The sequence below is a fragment of the Nomia melanderi genome, unplaced genomic scaffold, assembly GCF_051020985.1.
Source record: "Nomia melanderi isolate GNS246 unplaced genomic scaffold, iyNomMela1 scaffold0117, whole genome shotgun sequence".
Lineage (NCBI taxonomy): Eukaryota > Metazoa > Arthropoda > Insecta > Hymenoptera > Halictidae > Nomia > Nomia melanderi.
This window is the reverse complement of record NW_027475232.1, coordinates 48110-56814: the sequence shown is the minus strand read 5'-3', so window position 1 is coordinate 56814 and position 8705 is coordinate 48110.

Sequence of the window (8705 nt, the reverse complement as noted above, 5' to 3'; positions counted from 1 at the left end):
GAGGCCGTTCCCGCTGCAAAGATTTATGGGCCAGGGCCTCCTGCAGATAATTCACTTAGGTTTATTGCGCTATCTCTCATAGCACCCGTGATATCACCAGATATATGTTGAATTTTCCACTGACCCTGAGTGTCCGGCCCCATGAGACGGTGGTTTTCTCGGCCCCTGGTGGTCCGAGGTCGTTCCCGCTGCACATATTCATGCGCCAGGGCCTCCTGCAGATAATTCACTTTGGTTCATTGCGCTATCTCTATTAGCACCCGAGATATCACCAGATATATGCTGGATTTTTACAGGACCTTGGGTGTCGGATTCCGAATATCTGTAATTTTCTCGGCCCCTGGTGGTCCGAGGTCGTTCCTGCTGCACAGATTCATTCGCCAGTTCCTCCTACAGACAATGCACTTTGATGTATTGCGCTATCTCTAATAGCACCCGAGATATCACCAGATATATATTGGATGTTCCCCTGACCCTGAGTGTCCGGCCGCATGAGACGGTGGTTTTCTCGGCCCCTGGTGGTCCGAGGTCGTTCCCGCTGCACAGGTTCATGCGCCAGGGCCTCCTACAGAGAATGCACTTTGATTTATTGCGCTATCTGTAAGAGCACCCGAGATATCACCTGATATATATTGGATTTTTCCCCGACCCTGTGTGTCCGGCCCCATGAGACGGTGGTTTTCTCGGCCCCTGGTGGTCCGAGGCCGTACCCGCTGCACAGGTTCATGCGCCAGGGCCTCCTACAGGGAATGCACTTTGATTTATTGCGCTATCTGTAAGAGCACCCGAGATATCAACAGATATATGCAGGATTTTTAAATGACCTTGGGTGACGGATTCCGATTATCTGTAATTTTCTCGGGCCCTGGTGGTCCGAGGTCGTTCCCGCTGCACATATTCATGCGCCAGTGCCTCCTGCAGATAATTCACTTTGGTTTATTGCGCAATCTCTAATAGCACCCGAGATATCACCAGATATATATTGGCTTTTTCCCCGACCCTGAGTGTCCTGCCCCATGAGACGGTGGTTTTCTCGGCCCCTTGTGGTCCGAGGTCGTTCCCGCTGGACAGATTCATCCGCCAGGGCCTCCGGCAGATAATTCACTTTCGATTATGGCGCTATCTGTAATAGCACCCGAGATATCACCAGATATATATTTTATTTTTCCCTGACCCTGAGTGTCCGGCCCCATGCGACGGTGGTTTTCTCGGCCCCTAGTGGTCCGAGGTCGTTCCCGCTGCTCAGATTCATGCACCAGGGCCTTCTACAGACAATGCACTTTGATTTATTGCGCTATCTGTAATAGCACCCGAGAAATCGCCAGATATATATTGGATTTTCCCCTGACACAGAGTGTCCGGCCCCATGAGACGGTGGTTTTCTCGGCCCCTGGTGGTCCGAGTTCGTTCCCGCTGCACAGGTTCATGCGCCAGGGCCTCCTACAGAGAATGCACTTTGATTTATTGCGCTATCTGTAAGAGCACCCGAGATATCACCTGATATATATTGGATTTTTCCCCGACCCTGTGTGTCCGGCCCCATGAGACGGTGGTTTTCTCGGCCCCTGGTGGTCCGACGCCGTACCCGCTGCACAGGTTCATGCGCCAGGGCCTCCTACAGGGAATGCACTTTGATTTATTGCGCTATCTGTAAGAGCACCCGAGATATCACCAGATATATGCAGGATTTTTAAATGACCTTGGGTGACGGATTCCGATTATCTGTAATTTTCTCTGGCCCTGGTGGTCCGAGGTCGTTCCCGCTGCACATATTCATGCGCCAGTGCCTCCTGCAGATAATTCACTTTGGTTTATTGCGCTATCTCTAATAGCACCCGAGATATCACCAGATATATATTGGCTTTTTCCCCGACCCTGAGTGTCCTGCCCCATGAGACGGTGGTTTTCTCGGCCCCTTGTGGTCCGAGGTCGTTCCCGCTGGACAGTTTCATCCGCCAGGGCCTCCGGCAGATAATTCACTTTCGATTATGGCGCTATCTGTAATAGCACCCGAGATATCACCAGATATATATTTTATTTTTCCCTGACCCTGAGTGTCCGGCCCCATGCGACGGTGGTTTTCTCGGCCCCTAGTGGTCCGAGGTCGTTCCCGCTGCTCAGATTCATGCACCAGGGCCTTCTACAGACAATGCACTTTGATTTATTGCGCTATCTGTAATAGCACCCGAGATATCGCCAGATATATATTGGATTTTCCCCTGACACAGAGTGTCCGGCCCCATGAGACGGTGGTTTTCTCGGCCCCTGGTGGTCCGAGGTCGTACCCGCTGCACAGGTTCATGCGCCAGGGCCTCCTACAGAGAATGCACTTTGATTTATTGCGCTATCTGTAAGAGCACCCGAGATATCACCTGATATATATTGGATTTTTCCCCGACCCTGTGTGTCCGGCCCCATGAGACGGTGGTTTTCTCGGCCCCTGGTGGTCCGCCGCCGTACCCGCTGCACAGGTTCATGCGCCAGGGCCTCCTACAGGGAATGCACTTTGATTTATTGCGCTATCTGTAAGAGCACCCGAGATATCACCAGATATATGCAGGATTTTTAAATGACCTTGGGTGACGGATTCCGATTATCTGTAATTTTCTCTGGCCCTGGTGGTCCGAGGTCGTTCCCGCTGCACATATTCATGCGCCAGTGCCTCCTGCAGATAATTCACTTTGGTTTATTGCGCTATCTCTAATAGCACCCGAGATATCACCAGATATATATTGGCTTTTTCCCCGACCCTGAGTGTCCTGCCCCATGAGACGGTGGTTTTCTCGGCCCCTTGTGGTCCGAGGTCGTTCCCGCTGGACAGTTTCATCCGCCAGGGCCTCCGGCAGATAATTCACTTTCGATTATGGCGCTATCTGTAATAGCACCCGAGATATCACCAGATATATATTTTATTTTTCCCTGACCCTGAGTGTCCGGCCCCATGCGACGGTGGTTTTCTCGGCCCCTAGTGGTCCGAGGTCGTTCCCGCTGCTCAGATTCATGCACCAGGGCCTTCTACAGACAATGCACTTTGATTTATTGCGCTATCTGTAATAGCACCCGAGATATCGCCAGATATATATTGGATTTTCCCCTGACACAGAGTGTCCGGCCCCATGAGACGGTGGTTTTCTCGGCCCCTGGTGGTCCGAGGTCGTACCCGCTGCACAGATTCATGCGCCAGGGCCTCCTACAGACAATGCACTTTGATTTATTGCGCTATCTGTAATAGCACCCGAGATATCGCCAGATATATATTGGATTTTCCCCTGACACAGAGTGTCCGGCCCCATGAGACGGTGGTTTTCTCGGCCCCTGGTGGTCCGAGTTCGTTCCCGCTGCACAGGTTCATGCGCCAGGGCCTCCTACAGAGAATGCACTTTGATTTATTGCGCTATCTGTAAGAGCACCCGAGATATCACCTGATATATATTGGATTTTTCCCCGACCCTGTGTGTCCGGCCCCATGAGACGGTGGTTTTCTCGGCCCCTGGTGGTCCGACGCCGTACCCGCTGCACAGGTTCATGCGCCAGGGCCTCCTACAGGGAATGCACTTTGATTTATTGCGCTATCTGTAAGAGCACCCGAGATATCACCAGATATATGCAGGATTTTTAAATGACCTTGGGTGACGGATTCCGATTATCTGTAATTTTCTCTGGCCCTGGTGGTCCGAGGTCGTTCCCGCTGCACATATTCATGCGCCAGTGCCTCCTGCAGATAATTCACTTTGGTTTATTGCGCTATCTCTAATAGCACCCGAGATATCACCAGATATATATTGGCTTTTTCCCCGACCCTGAGTGTCCTGCCCCATGAGACGGTGGTTTTCTCGGCCCCTTGTGGTCCGAGGTCGTTCCCGCTGGACAGTTTCATCCGCCAGGGCCTCCGGCAGATAATTCACTTTCGATTATGGCGCTATCTGTAATAGCACCCGAGATATCACCAGATATATATTTTATTTTTCCCTGACCCTGAGTGTCCGGCCCCATGCGACGGTGGTTTTCTCGGCCCCTAGTGGTCCGAGGTCGTTCCCGCTGCTCAGATTCATGCACCAGGGCCTTCTACAGACAATGCACTTTGATTTATTGCGCTATCTGTAATAGCACCCGAGATATCGCCAGATATATATTGGATTTTCCCCTGACACAGAGTGTCCGGCCCCATAAGACGGTGGTTTTCTCGGCCCCTGGTGGTCCGAGGTCGTACCCGCTGCACAGATTCATGCGCCAGGGCCTCCTACAGACAATGCACTTTGATTCATTGCGCTATCTGTAATTGCACCCGAGATATCGCCAGATATATATTGGATTTTCCCCTGACTCTGACAGTCCGGCCCCATGTGTCGATGGTTTTCTCGGTCCCTCGTGGTCCGAGGTCGATCCCGCTGCACAGATTCATGCGCCAGAGCCTCCTGCAGATAATTCACTTTGGTTTATTGCGCTATCTCTAATAGCACCCGATATTTCACCAGATATATATTGGATTTTTCCCTAACCCTGAATATCCGAACCCATGAGTCGGTTGTTTTCTCGGCCCCTGGTGGTTCGAGGTCGATCCCGCTGCACAGATTCGTGCGCCAGGGCCTCCTGCAGACAATGCACTTTGATTTGTCGCGATATCTCTAATAGCACCCGTGATATCAGCAGATATATAATGGATTCTACCCTGACCCTTAGAATCCGGCCCCATGAGTCGGTGATTTTCTCGCTGGTGCTCCGAGGTATATCCCACTGCACAGATTCATGCGCCAGGTCCTCCTGCAGACAATGCACTTTGATTTATTGCGCTATCTCTAATAGCACCTGAGATATCACCAGATATATGCTGGATTTTTACATGACCTTGGGTGACGGATACCGAAAATCTGTAATTTTCTCGGCCCCTGGTGGTCCGAGGTCGTTCCCGCTGCACAGATTCATGCGCCAGGGCCTCCTGCAGATGATTCACTTTGGTTTATTGCGCTATCTCTAATAGCACCCGATATATCACCAGATATATATTGGATTTTTCCCTGACCCTGAATATCCGGACCCATGAGTCGGTGGTTTTCTCGGCCCCTGGTGGTCCGTCTGCGTTCCCGCTGCCCAGATTCATGCGCCAGTGCCTCCCACAGACAATGCACTTTGATTTAATGCGCTATCTGTAATAGCACCCGAGAAACCTCCATATATATGCTGGATTTTTAAATATCTTTGGATGACGGATACCGAAAATCTGTAATTTTCTCGGCCCCTGGTGTTCCGATGTCGTTCCTGCTGCACAGATACATGCGCAAGGGCCTCCTACGGACAGTGAACTTTGATTTATTGCGCTATCTCTAATAGCACCCGAGATATCATCAGATACATCCTGGGTTTTTACATGACCTTGGGTGTCCGGCCCCATGTGTCGGAGGTTTTCTCGGCCCCTGGTGGTACGAGGTCGTTCCTGCTTCACAGATTCATGCGCTAGGGCCTCCTGCAGACATTGCACTTTGATTCATTGCGCTATCTCTAATAGCACCCGAGATATCACCAGATATATATTGGATTTTACCCTGACCCTGAGTGTCCGGCAACATGAGACGGTGGTTTTCTCGGCCCCTGGTTGTCCGAGATCGTTCCCGCTGCACAGATGCATGCGCCAAGGCCTCCTGCAGATAATTCACTTTGGTTTATTGCGCTATCTATAAGAGCTCCCGAGATATCACCAGATATATATTGGATTTTCCCCTGACGCTGAGTATCCGGCACCATGAGTCGGTGGTTTTCTCGGCCCCTGGTGGTCCGAGGTCGTTCCCGCTGCACAGACGCATGCGCCAGGGCCTTCTGTAGATAATTCACTTTGGTTTATTGCGCTACCAGGTAATGGCACCCGAGATATCACCAGATGTATATTGTATTTTTCCCTGACCCTGAGTGTCCGGCCCCATGAGACGGTGGTTTTCTCGGCCCCTGGTGGTCCGAATTCGTTCCCGCTGCACAGATTCATGCGCCAGGGCCTCCTGTAGATAATTCACTTTGGTTTATTGCGCTACCAGGTAATAGCACCCGAGATATCACCAGATATATATTGGATTTTTCCCTGACCCTGAGTGTCCGGCCCCATGAGACGGTTGTTTTCTCGGCCCCTGGTGGTCCCAGGTCGTTCGCGCTGCACAGATTCATGCGCCAGGGTCTCCTGCCGATAATTCACTTTGATATATCGCGCTATCTCTAATAGCACCCGAGATATCATCAGATACATCCTGGGTTTTTACATGACCTTGGGTGTCCGGCCCCATGTGTCGGAGGTTTCCTCGGCCCCTGGTGGTACGAGGTCGTTCCTGCTTCACAGATTCATGCGCTAGGGCCTCCTGCAGACATTGCACTTTGATTCATTGCGCTATCTCTAATAGCACCCGAGATATCACCAGATATATATTGGATTTTACCCTGACCCTGAGTGTCCGGCCACATGAGACGGTGGTTTTCTCGGCCCCTGGTTGTCCGAGATCGTTCCCGCTGCACAGATGCATGCGCCAAGGCCTCCTGCAGATAATTCACTTTGGTTTATTGCGCTATCTATAAGAGCTCCCGAGATATCACCAGATATATATTGGATTTTCCCCTGACGCTGAGTATCCGGCACCATGAGTCGGTGGTTTTCTCGGCCCCTGGTGGTCCGAGGTCGTTCCTGCTTAACAGATTCATGCACCAGGGCCTCCTACAGACAATGCACTTTGGTTTATTGCGCTATCCCTAATAGCACCCGAGATACCACCAGATATATATTGGATTTTTCCCTGACCCTTAGTATCCGGCCCCATGAGTCGGTGGTTTTCTCGGCCCCTGGTGGTCCGAGGTCGTTCCCGCTGCACAGGTTCATGCGCCAGGGCCTCCTGCAGATAATTCGATTTGGTTTATTGCGCTATCTCTAATAGCACCCGAGATATAACCAGATATATATTTGATTTTTCCCTGACACTGAGCGTCCGGCCCCATGAGACGGTGGTTTTCTCGGCCCCTGGTGGTCCTAGGTCGTTCCCGCTGCAAAGATTCCTGCGCCAGTGCCTTCTGCAGATAATTCACTATGGTTTATTCCGCTATCTCTAATAGCAACCGAGATATCATTAGATATATATTGGATTTTCCCCTGATCCTGAGTGAACGGCCACATGAGACTGTGGTTTTCTCGGCCGATGGTGGTCCGAGGTCGTTCCCCCTGCACAGATTCATGAGCCAGGGCCTCCTACAGACAATGCACTTTGATTTAGTGCGCTATCTGTAATAGCACCCGAGATATCACCAGATATATATTGGATTTTTCCCTGACCCTGAGTGTCCGGCCCCATAAAACGGTGGTTTTCTCGGCCCCTGGTGGTCTGAGGTTGTTCCCGCTGCACAGATGCATGCGCCAGGGCCTCCTGCAGATAATTCACTTTGGTTTATTGCGCTATCTCTAATAGCACCCGAGATATCACCAGATATATATTGGATTTTCCCCTGACCCTGAGTGTCCATCCCCATGAGACGGTTGTTTTCTCGGCCCCTGGTGGTCCCAGGTCGTTCCCGCTGCACAGATTCATGCGCCAGGGCCTCCTGCAGATAATTCACTTTGGTTTATTGCGCTATCTGTAATAGCACCCGAGATATCACCAGATATATATTCGATTTTTCCCTGACCCTGAGTGTCCGGACCCATGAGACGGTGGTTTTCTCGGCCCCTGGTGGTCCGAGGTCGTTCCCGCTGCACAGATTTATGCGCCAGGGCCTCCTGCAGATAATTCACTTTGTTTTATTGCGCTATCTCTAATAGCACCCGAGATATCACCAGATATATATTTTATTTTCCCTTACCCTGAGTCTCCGGCGCCATGAGACGGTGGTTTTCTCGGCCCCTGGTGGTCCGAGGTCGTTCCCGCTGCACAGATTCATGCGCCAGGGCCTCCGTCAGATAATGCATTGATTTATTGCGCTATCTGTAATAGCACCCGAGATATCACCACATATATATTGGATTATTCCCTGACCCTGAGTGTCCGGCCCCATGAGACGGTGGTTTTCTCGGCCCCTGGAGGTCCGAGGTCGTTTCTGCTTCACAGATTCATGCGCCAGGGCCTCCTATAGACAATTCACTTTGATTTATCGCGCTATCTGTAATAGCACCCGAGAAAGCACCATATATATGCTGGATTTTTACGTGACTTTGTGTGACGGACACCGAAAATCTGTAAGTTTCTCGGCCCCTGGAGGTCCGAGGTCGTTCCTGCTGCACAGATTCATGCGCCAGGGCCTCCTGCAGACAATGCACTTTGATTTATTGCGCTATCTGTAACAGCACCCGAGATATCACCAGATATATATTGGATTTTTCCCTGACCCTGAGTGTGCGGCCCCATGAGACGGTGGTTTTCTCGGCCCCTGGTGGTCCGAGGTCGTTCCCGCTGCACAGATGCATGCGCCAGGTCCTCCTGCAGATAATTCACTTTGATATATCGCGCTATCTCTAATAGCACCCGAGATATAACCAGATATATATTGGATTTTTCCCTGACCCTGAGTGTCCGGCCCCTTGTGACTGCGGTTTTCTCGACCCCTGGTGGTCCGAGGTCGTTCCCGCTGCACAGATTCATGCGCCAGGGTCTCCTGCAGATAATTCACTTTGTTTTATTGCGCTATCTGTAACAGCACCCGAGATATCACCAGATATATATTGGATTTTTCCCTGACCCTGAGTGTTC